At 59.8% G+C, this 11,257-nt stretch overlaps 1 long non-coding RNA gene across 1 annotated transcript; it reads right to left on the bottom strand.

Annotated features, from left to right (window-relative positions):
* Positions 1–2,139: 2,139 nt before the first annotated feature.
* LOC310921848 lies at positions 2,140–3,390 on the bottom strand. Its single transcript, XR_014592223.1, has 3 exons — positions 3,297–3,390; positions 2,557–2,632; positions 2,140–2,369 (listed from the first exon to the last, which is right to left on the bottom strand). It is a non-coding gene; the product is annotated as an uncharacterized lncRNA (long non-coding RNA).
* Positions 3,391–11,257: the final 7,867 nt, after the last annotated feature.

Here is an 11,257-nt window from a genome sequence, read left to right as displayed (position 1 = left end):
CTTGGTGCTAAACAAAGGGGCTGGGCCAGGGTCATCCCCCAGCAGGGGCTGCACACCCCTTCTGCCCCCTCCCCAAATTCCCTCCTGGGGGCAGCAGGAGCTGGGGCAGGAGCCCTGTGGGGAGGGAAAAGGGGGTGACACCAGCATGGGGGGGGGGGGTTACACACACTCTGGGGAGGACACACACAGCCCCTGGGGACCCCCCCTCACCTTCTCCTGCAGCACCAGGAGGATGAACCCCAACATGGAGACCCCAAACCCCAGCAGCGTCTTTGGGGCAGGGTCTGGTGGCAGCTTTTTGGGTCTGGGGGAGTCACAACTGCCCTAAAAACCCCTCCCAGCTCCAACGTTGCTCCCAGACCCCTCAAACCATCCCACAGCTCCCAGCCACAACAAACCCCCAACAACTCCCTGCAATGTAAATGGCCTCAAAAACCACAAAACCCCCTTCCCACCTCCCCCAAGACCCACCCAAATTCTCTCCAAGCCACACAGCCACGACAGGACCCCAAAACTCTCACAAACCTCCCCAGAAGGCCCCCAAACCCCCTCCCAGCAACACAAATGCCCCAAGAGGCACAAAAGCCTCTCTCAGCCCCACCCCAGTAGTCCCTAAAACCCCTCCCAGCCCCCCATGGCACTGACCAGGCGAGATTGGTGCCCAGGAACATCCACAGCCAGGAGCAGCTTGGGCACTTCAGGAGCAATTTGGGCACTTTGGGGGGGACACCCCAGATGGGGAGACCCAGGCCAGGGACTGGGACAGACAACCAGAATTCCTGGAGAACAGATGGGCTCAGGTGGACACATTCTGCTGCAACAGCTATGAGATCATGGCCATGTCCCTTGGCTTGGGTGCTCCCAGAACATCGAAATCCTTCTGGTAATTCCCCTGAACCCCAAATTCACACTCAAATCCCAGTGAAATGATTCAGTTTTAGATCTCCTCACTTAATTTTGTATAATTTTACCCCAATTCTGGGTGTTTTGATGGCATAAACACGGAAATTATTCAGCCAGGAAAAGATCTCCAAGATCATCCCACTTAGCTTGATGCCATCAGAAGAAACAACTGGACAGACCAGATGAGAATTTTTGTTCTGTAATGTTAAAAAAATCAGCTCTTCCTAATTCATTTACAATGTCGATCAGAGTCCTGATGGATGCTCCTGCCCCTGCATTGATCCAGGTGCCTGTGGGGATCTAGGAGGACATGGAGACCACCAGCCAGGTGTCTTCCCAACATGGATCACCGGGAATGTGGGTCTCCAGGGCTCTGCCCAACGTGTGTCCTCTGATGGGGAATGGAGTTGGAGAAGTGCACGAAGCTCGTCCCACAGTCGGGGCACTCGCAGGGCTTCCTTACCGATGGCTCTGTTGGTGTCGGGTCAAGTGAGAGCTCCTGGAGAAGCTCTTCCCACACTGGGGACACTTGTAGGGCCTGTCTCCAGTGTGGATGCGCCGGTGGGTGAGGAGGTTGGAGTTGTACTTGAAGCCCTTCCTGCAGTGAGGGCAGCAGAAGGGCCTCTCCTCTGTGTGAATCTGCTGGTGCCTGAGGAGATGGGAGCTCGTCTGAAACCTCTTCCCACACTCAGAACACTCAAAGGGCCTCTCCCCAGTGTGGATCATTTGGTGGATGATCAGTTGGGACCTCCGGTTGAAGCCCTTCCTGCATTCCCCACACTTGTATGGCCTTTCCTCAGCGTGAATTTTCTGGTGGCGGCTCAAGTGGGAGCTGGTGCTGAAGCTCTTCCCACATTGCTCACACTTGTAGGGCCGTTCCCTGGTGTGGATCCTCTGGTGACAGATCAGGCTGGAGCTCTGGCTGAAGCTTATCCCACACTGGGGACACTTGTAGGGCCTCTCCCCGGTGTGGACGCGCCGGTGGGTGAGGAGGTTGGAGTTGTCCTTGAAGCCCTTCCTGCAGTCGGGGCAGCGGAAGGGCCTCTCCTCTGTGTGAATCCGCTCGTGCACGAGGAGATGGGAGCTGGTGTGAAACCTCTTCCCACACTGGGAACACTCAAAGGGCCTTTCCCCAGTGTGGATCATTTGGTGGCGGATGAGGCTGAATCGCCGCCTGAAGCTCTTCCCACACTCCAAGCACTTGTGGGGCTTTTCCCCATCATGATGATGCTCATGGACCACCAGCTCCGAGCCCCGACGGAAGCTCTGTTCACGTTCCAGACTCAGGGTGGCTCTTCTCTCCTCAGAGCACCCTGGGTTGGGTTTGGAGCCCCTCCTCCTGCGGGATCTCCGGGGTTTTTCATCTCCGTTGGATTCCTGCACCATGGAGCAGCTCAAAACAGCCTCTTCCATGAGGTTCTGCTGCAGGGATTTGTCCTCCCTGGTCTCCATCCTCAGCTCAGTGTCTGGGGGAGGAAGGACAAGGAGAGGATGGGATTTGCCTCCGTGCCAGAGGGAAGGGGAAGGAGATCTCCCCCAGGGCATCCCTGGCAGGGCAGTGTTGGCAGCGGGGTTGTCCTGCAGCCGGGGGCCATGCTGGGCTGGGAGATGGAGCAGGAGAGAGGGGGAAAGGGGCACTGACTTCCTCCTCACCTGCCTTCTTGTCTCGGGGCATCTTCCTCTTCCTCACAGCCTTCTCCATCCAGCCAAGGATAAGAAATGAGAAATCCTGGTTTGGGGGGAAAACAAGGGATGAACACATTGAATTTAAAGATCTCCCTGCCCAAGTCCATCTCTAGAAGTGACCGGACATCTGGGGTCCATAAAAACCTCCAAAACACCAGATTCAGCCCTGAAAATGCCTCCCAGGAGTTCCCTGTCTCAGGTCTCTCCCCTTTGGTGTTCAAGGGTTCTCCCCTGTCCCAGCTGCTGGGGGTCATGCTTGTATTGGGGATCCCCCATCTACTCGTTCTCTGCCCTACCCAGGCTGCTGGGAGTCCCAGGAATCTGAAGAGTTCCCCCCTTTCTCCATTTCCCCACTTAGGGATGCTGGGGGTTTTGAGGGTCCCAGAGTCCCTTCTCCCCTCATTCTCTTCTTTAGGGTGGAGGGGGTCCAAGGAGTCCCCCCTGCCCCTCTCCAGGCTGTTGAGGGTCCCTCCAATTGCAGTACTCCCGCCTCTCTGGGCTCCCCACTTTGGGCTCCTGGGGGACACAGGGCTCTGCTCCTCCAGGCTGCCTCTGCCAGCAGCTGTCACTGGGACCCACCAGTGTGTTCCCCAAGGGGCATTTTCCACTCAGCTTTGGAGTTCTTCATTCTCCAAACATCCTGTCCAAAAAAACCCAGTCCAGGGAATCCCCAGGATATCTGGGCCCAGCTCCCCCTCCCTGGTCACCTGTAGGATGGGGGATGATGATCCCATGGGTGTTCGGCTGTGAATTCAGGGAGTGCTTGACCTCATGGTTCCTTCTCCTTTCCCTGATCCTCCTTTGTCCCTCCTCTTCCTTTTGCTCCTGCTCCTCCTCTGCCACCCCTCCTCCTCCTTCCCCAGGAGCAGGCACACCCTGGGTGCCCCGTTCCCCAACCCGTCAGCCTGCGGGAGGAGAGGGGATGGAGCTGGGACAGGTCAGAACACAAGTGTAGGGGAGTGGGGGGATCATAGGAATGGCATCACTGGGAGTGACTGGGCTGTACTGGGATCATACTGGGAATGAGTAGAAATCTGCGGGGAGGTATTGAGACCATATTAGGGGCAATTGGGATATACTGGGAGTGACTGGGATCATGCTGAGGGTGACCAGGAGTAGCTGGGAGCAAATGGGAGGAACTGGGAGTGACTGGGTTCATACGGGAGGTTATTGGAAGCAACTGGGCTTATACTGGGATCATGCTGGAGGTGACTGGGATCATATTGGTAGTGAGTGTGACTACACTGAGGCTGACTGGGACTGGTTGTGAGCAAATGGGATCATGATGGAAGGAACTGGGAGGGACTGGGAATGTGCTGGAGGGAACTGGGGTACACTGGGAGTGACTGGCACTGACTGGAACAAAAGTGAGGGTGAAATGAGCAACTGGAACCATGTGGGGTACAACTGGTTCATACTGGCAGTGACTGGGACCATACTGGGCTCATCTTTGGATCATATTGGAGTGACTGGATTAATACTGGGAGTACCTGAGAGTGACTGGGAACATACCCTGCACATCATCTTCCATACTGGGGGTGACTGGGAACACACTAGGAGCGTGCTGGGAGCAAATTGCATCATACTGGGACTGACTGGGTTGATCTAGCTGGAGGCAGCTGGGACCATACTGGGAGTGATTGGAAGCAACTGGGATATTGCTGGGACCATACTGTGAGTGCTGGCATGTAACAAGGATCATACTGGAGGTTACTGGGATCATATTGGTGTCAAAAGGGATCACCTGGGATCACACTTTGGGCTACTGGGAGCAGCTGAGAGAAATTGGGATCATGCTGCAAGCAAACTGGAGAAACTGGGAATGACTGGATGTATGCTGGAGGCAACTGGCATATACTGGTCATGACTTAGATCATACTGGGATGACAATCACCTTACTAGGATCACTGGGAGTGTCTGGGAATGACTAGGGGCATACTGAGGGCAACTGGGATATACTGGGGATGACTGGGAACATGCTGGGAACAACAGGAACCATGCTGAGCAGAACTGGGACCCCACGCTGAGGGAAACGGGGCGTGAGTGGGAGTGACTGGGTCTGCACTGGGGTCTCTGGCATGTGTGGGGCCTTGCTGGGAGGGATTGGGATCATACTAGATCATACTGGCTGCAACTGGGACTGCACTGAGAGTGACTGGGAGTAGCTGTGAGTGACTGGGATCAGGCTGGAAACAACAGGAGACAACTGGGAGTACAGGGAACATGCTGGGAGCAACTGGGATACACTGGGAGAGACTGAAACCACAGTGGGGCTAAATGGGAGCAACTGGAACCAGCCTGGATGTAAAGGGAGCAGCTGTGCCCATGCTGGGGTCATACTGGAAGTGGCTGGGATCACACTGAGAATGACTGGAATAGTACTGGGAGTATCTGAGGGTGAGTGGGTTCATACTGGAACCAGATTGGGAGTGACTGGAAAGGTGCTGGCTGTGACTGGAACCATGCTGGAGGTGACTGGAAGCAACTGGGCCCACACTGAGAGTGACAGGGAGTCACTCAGGGCATGACTGGAATCATACTGGGAGTGTCTGGGAGTGACTGGGGTCATACTGGAGGTGACTGGAATCACACTGGGGGTGACTGGGTGCAACTGGGATCATCCTTGGAGCCACTGGAATTACAGCAGGTGTAAACAGATCCTGACTGGGGGTTACTGGGAGCTACTGGGCCCTTGTTGGGAGGAAAATGTGGACACATTGGGAGCAACTGGGATCAACTGGAAGGTACTGGAACCATGCTGAGGGGAATGAGACCACAACTGGGGAAACTGGATGAATACTGGGAGCAACTGGGACCACACTTTAGGCAACTGCCAGAAACTGGGATCATGCTGGGGGCAACTGGGAGTAACTGGGAAAGACTGGGATCATTCTGAGGTAATCAGAACCTTACTGGGGCAACTGGGATATGCTGGGAATGTCTGTGACCATACTGGGGGAAACTGGAACCACACTGGGAAACAGCTGGGACCATGCTGGGGACAACTGGGACAGCGCTGGAGGCAACTGGGAGTGACTGGGACTATGTTACGAGGGACTGAGATTCTTCTAAGGACAGCTGGGATCATACTGGGAGGAACTGGGAACAACCGAAACTATTCTGCCAGCAACTGGCATCATACTGGGATCACAGTGAGAGCAACTGGATCCCTGCTGGGTGAGACTGGGATCACACTGAGGGTGACTGGACTCATACTGGGATTGACTGGGAGTGGCTGTGAGCAACTGGAATCATGCTGAAAGCAACCGGGAGGAACTGGGAGCATGCTGGGAGCATGCTAGGGGTGACTGGGATATACTGGGAGAGACTGGGAGCCATGAGGATCACACTGGAGGCTACTGGGGCCATACTGGTATTGACAGGGAGCAACTGGGATCACACTGCGGGCCACTGGGATCATACTGGGAGTGGCTGTAATAATCCTGGGATTACAGTGGGTGTGACTGGACCCTGACTGCGGGTTACTGGGAGCTACCAGACCCGTGCTGAGAGCCCACTGGGGATATACTGGGAGGAACTGGGAGTGACAGGATGCATACTGGTGACAACTGGGATGTGCTGGGAGTGTCTGAGACCATGCAGGTGGTGTCTGGGACCACACCAGGAGCCACTGGGAATGTGCTGGAGGGAACAGGGACTATACTGGGGGCAACTGGGGGCAATTGTGAGTGACTGGGGCCCTGCTGGGAGAGACTGGCATCATACTGGACTCATACTGGCATTGTACTGGGAGTTACTGGGGCTGTGCTAGGGGCAACTGGGAGTACTGGGAACACACTGGATGAAAGAGGGAGGAACTGGGAGCAGCTGGAATCCTGCTGGGGGAAAATTGCATCATAATGGGGAATGGCTGGGAGTGATCGGGCTCAAACTGGGATTGCCATGGAAACTGGAACCACACGGGGGAGGGGGCTCTGGGCTCATCCTGGGAGCAGCCACTGCTGGCACCGGGACGCCCGAACCCCTTTCCCGGCCATCCCGCCCCTCCAGCCCCAGCACCCCCCAACGGGGTCCCGGCAGTCCCAGGGGTCCCCTCCCCCTTCCCGGGCAGCCCAACCCCCACCGCGGGGGGACCCGCATCCCCCCGCCCCCCGCCGGGGCTCTACCGACACCGAGACCCCCCAAAAACACCTCCCGGGGACCCCCCGATGTCCCCTCGAGGGGCAGCTGCGGCTCGGCTTTGGAGACCTGCCAGCTCCAAACATCCCCCCAAAAACCCCAAACCCAGGGACCCCAAACCCGGGATATTTGGGGCGAGCTCCCCCTCCCCGGGCACCTGCGGGATGGGGCCGATGGTCCCGGGGGGCTGCGGGTTCAGGGAGCGCTGGAGCCGCCCGCTCCCTCCTCTGCTCTTCTTCCTCCCTCTTCCGGCTGCCGCTCCGCCTCTTCCTCCCTCCCTCCTCCTCCTCCTGCCCCGTTCCCGAGCCCCTCGCAGCCCGCGGGACGAGCGGGGATGGAGCCGGGAAAGGTCGGAACGCAGAGAGGGCCCAGGGGGATGGCGGGAGTGGGAGTGACTGGGATGTACTGGGATCGTACTGGGAGCAGCTCCTGGGTGAATGAGTTATACTGGGATCATAGTGGGAGTGTGTGGGGGCACCGCGATGGCCGCAGCCATCAAGGGGGATCCAGATGGGATCCCACCACTCCAGGGGTGTTTTTTCCTCCCCATTTTAGGGTGTTTGTGGGGCCACAGCCCCAGAAGCCCCTTTGAAGGGAGGATCATGACGGCTTTAAGTGACATTTTTAGGGTGCTCCCCATTCCAAGCCCCTGTGTTGGATGTTTTGCTCCCCCGTGGTGGATTTTTGGGATTCTCTCTACCATGGCCGCTTTAAAAGCCGCCGCTGTTGTCGGTTCTCACTGTAACTCCCCTTAAAAGGGCAACACCACCCCCGTTGATTCCGGCAGCGGAGCCCCGGGGGGGTTTGGGGGTGCCGGGAGGGTTTGGGGGTTCCGGGTGATGCCGATGGTGGCGATGGGGACCCCGTGCTGGGTATAAACTTTAGCGAGGGGATCCCGGGGAGGTTTTGTGGATTCCGGGGGGGTTTTGGGGTCACGGTGGATTTTTGGGGGTTACGGAGAAGGGTTTTCAGGGGTCCCGAAGGGGGAGAGATTAGTTGATTCCAGGGGGAAGCCAAGGCTGTTTTGGGGTACCTGCCGATGATGGAGATGGGGACCCTGTGCCAGGTATAAACCTTCTCAAGGGGGTCAGGGGGGTGTTGGGAGGTCCTGCTGGAATTTTGATGTCCTGAGAGGGTTTTGGGGGGCTCTGTGTGGGGTTTTGCGGTCTTGGGGCGTATTCGAAGGGTCCAGGGATGTTTTTGGGATCCCGGGGAGGGTGGGGTGTCCCGAGGGGTGTTGGGGGTTCCCGTGAGGGTTTGGGGGTCCCTGGGCGGGGCCGGTGACAGAGCTGGGACCCCGTGCCGGGTCTGAACCTTCTCACTGTGCCCGGGCAGCGTCAGCGTGTTCAGGGAGATCCTGGGGCCCGGGGGGTCACCCCAAATCCCAGGGGGCCCCAAATGCTCAGGGACCCCTGAAGTGCCCTCAGCGCTGGATCTGCTGCAGGCAGGGGGGCACCAGCACTCGGCCCCCACCCCCCACCATCACAGGGGGGCAGAAACGGGGGAGGGGCACGGACAGGTCTGGGGGACCCCCAAAGTCCTGGGGGAGGGGACACGGGAGGACTCCCAGGAATCCCCGTGGGGGGATGAGGGAGGACCCAGGAGGAGTTTGGGGGGGCTGGGTGGGTCATGGGGGGACCCTCAGAGTCTTGTGGGGGGTGGGAAGGGCAAAGAACAGGGAGACCCCCAGGATGGGTTTGGGGGGGGGACCGGATTGGAGCTTCCCTGGCAGTGGGATGGGGATGAGACCTACCCATGGAATTCCCATGGGAATGGGATGGCAGTGAGATCCTGCTACAGAATTCCCATGGGAATGGGATGGCAGTGAGATCCTGCTACAGAATTCCCATGGGAATGGGATGGCAGTGAGATCCAGCTACAGAATTCCCATGGGAATGGGATGGCAGTGGGGTCCATCCTTGGAGGTGCCATGGGAATTCCCATGTTTCCAAATTTCGCCCTCCCAAATCCTACATTTCCAAATCCCACATTCCCATGGGAATTCTACCCTCCCCTCCTTTAGGCTCCAGTGCCTCCCCCCCATATCTGACACATTTCCGGAGACATTCCAGGCAGGTGTGCCCCGGGGGATTTGCCAATTCCCCAGCCTGGATCTCCTCGTGTTTCGGGCACCTCTTGGTGACCTGGGCAGCGCCGTTGGCCACCAGGAATCCCCCGGATCCCGGCTGGAAGGAGAGGAATTCCCGCCGGTTGGAGCCGAGCCCATCGGATCCGCGGACGCTGCGGGGGGACTGGAGGTGACAGCCGGGAACCTCCTGCAGCGTGTGGAGACCTGGGGAGGGATTGGACCCACGGAGACCCGCGGGATTGTGTCCCAGCCCCGGGAGCCCCATTCCAGCCCGACGGAGCCCCCGAGTCTGATGGAGACGCGCAGAGGCTCATGCCAGTCCCTTGGATCCGCATGGATGCACGTCCCAGTGCCCCAGATCCCGGCGCGGCCCCGCGGATCCCCCGGGCAGCCCCACAGGTGCCGTGGCAGCCCCAGAGATCCCCCAGCCCCGGCTCCCCGGGCCGAGCCCCGCTCTGGCTGTGCCGCTCCTGCAGCACCTGCAGCTCCCTGGTGGTCCCGGGCCGGTGCCGCTCCTTGTGCCGGCTCCGGCCATCCCAAAATCCCGGCTCGGCTCCGGCCATCCCAAAATCCCGGCTCGGCTCCGGCCGCCATCCCCGGCGCTGGAAGGGGATCCCATCCAGGGACCCCATGGACAGGAACTGCGGGAAGCCCGGGCCGGGCTCCGACAGCGCCACGGGCAGGGACCGCAGGGAGAGGAGAACTGGGGGGACACGGAGATTTGGGGGCTGGGGGGTCACGGGTGAAGGAAAGGAGCAACGGGGAGAGCAGGGAAGGGGCTTTGGGGGTGCCAGGGTTGAGAAAAGGGGAGGCTGAGGGTGGGTAGAGATGGGATGAGTGGGGTTAAAGCGGTTCCTATACTTAGGAAAGGGAGCTCCAAGGGTCCCCGTTGTAGCCACTCCCATCAAAAGGTGGGAAAACACGGGATGGTTGGGAATAGGGGTCCCGGGTGATCTCAGTGATGAGGAAAGGAGGGGCTGGGTGCTGGGAATGGCAGAAATAGGGGTCCAGTGGGTCTCTGGGTGAAGGAAAAGGGGGCTCTGGTGGCAGGGAGAGGCGGGATGTCCGGGAAAGGGCTGCAGGGGTTGTTGCTGCCGGATCAGGGGGTGCAGGGGGAACCCATGGCCGGGAATGGGGGTTCGGGGGGATGGCGGCGCCCAGAAATGGGGGTTTCGGGGGGGGGTGGAGGAGTGTCTCTGTTTGCTGCCCGCCAATGGCAGCCCGAGTATTTAGTGACGTCACCGGTGGCCGGGCAGATCAGAACGTGCCCGAGAGAGCGCGGGGGGGAGCGCGCGGCGGAATTCCCGGGAATTCCCCGGGATCCCCTCCGGGCATCCCCCGGGACCCTCCTCGGCCACGCCCTGCGGGACCCCCGGGCCGGGCTGTGCTCAACTCCCGCCGCCTGCGCTCAAAATCTGCCGGGACCCCGCGGGGTTCGGCCCAAAGCGGGGGAAGCCCCGCGACCCGCGGATCCATTTTTTCCTGCGGCTGCGGCTCCCACCCCCAGCGGAGCGGGAATGGGCGCGGGGACTCCGATCCCTGATTCCCAATCTCCTTCCCTCGCTCTCTCTTGTGCTCTCCCTTTCCTTTGGGTAATCATCAATGCCAGAGCGGCTGGAGAGCCCCGTGCCCAGCTCGGGTTTCCCAGGAAAGGGAGGTCTGGGGGTGAGGAGCCCCGGGCTGGCCGGGAATGGGGGTCCGGGGGTCCCCGGGCTGGCGGAAACCGGGAATGCAGGGACTGGGAGAGGAGGATCCCCGGGAAAGGGGGTGCAGGGGGGTGTTGGTGCAGGATAAAGGGGTGCAGGGGGTCCCAGAGCTGGGAAAGGAGATGCGAGGGGGTCCCAGTGCCCAGGAATGGGGATTCAGGGGGGGGCTTCCCAAAGCCCCTCCCAGGGGGTGCAGGAGCTGGGTCAGGAGCTGTGGGGAGAGAAAAGGGGATGAGCCCGGCATGGGGCAGGGGGGACATGGGGGAGTCACAGGCGCTCCGAGGGGGGGACATGAGCCCCAGGGAACCCCCCTCTCACCTCCTGCAGTGGAGGCTGAGCCCCAGCCCCGGCAGGCGGAGCCAAGACGGAGCCCCCGAGCCCCGGCAGCATCTGGGGGCGGGGGGTGTCCGGCGGCAGCTCCGGGGGCGGGAGGGGCAGGACCCGGGAGAGGGCGGCGGCTGCCGGGAAGCGACCAGGATGGGCTGGGACACCAACATACACTGGCATACACAGGGATACAGTGGGATACACCGGGATACACCAGGCCCAGGACTGGGAGCCACTGGGAGCAGGATCAGAGCACACTGGGACCCAGCAGGACCGGAGCTGGGGAACAGAGATCAGAGTGGGAACAAGTGGGATATACTGGGATTAGACTGAGAGTGACTGGGTTTGTACTGGTGGAAGCTGGAACCTTAATGGGCCAAGAGGATGTGACTGGGAGTGACTATGA

Source organism: Zosterops lateralis (genome assembly GCF_965231275.1).
Source record: "Zosterops lateralis genome assembly, chromosome: 37".
Lineage (NCBI taxonomy): Eukaryota > Metazoa > Chordata > Aves > Passeriformes > Zosteropidae > Zosterops > Zosterops lateralis.
Note: the sequence above shows the minus strand (reverse complement) of the source record. Positions and strands in the feature narration are given on the sequence as shown.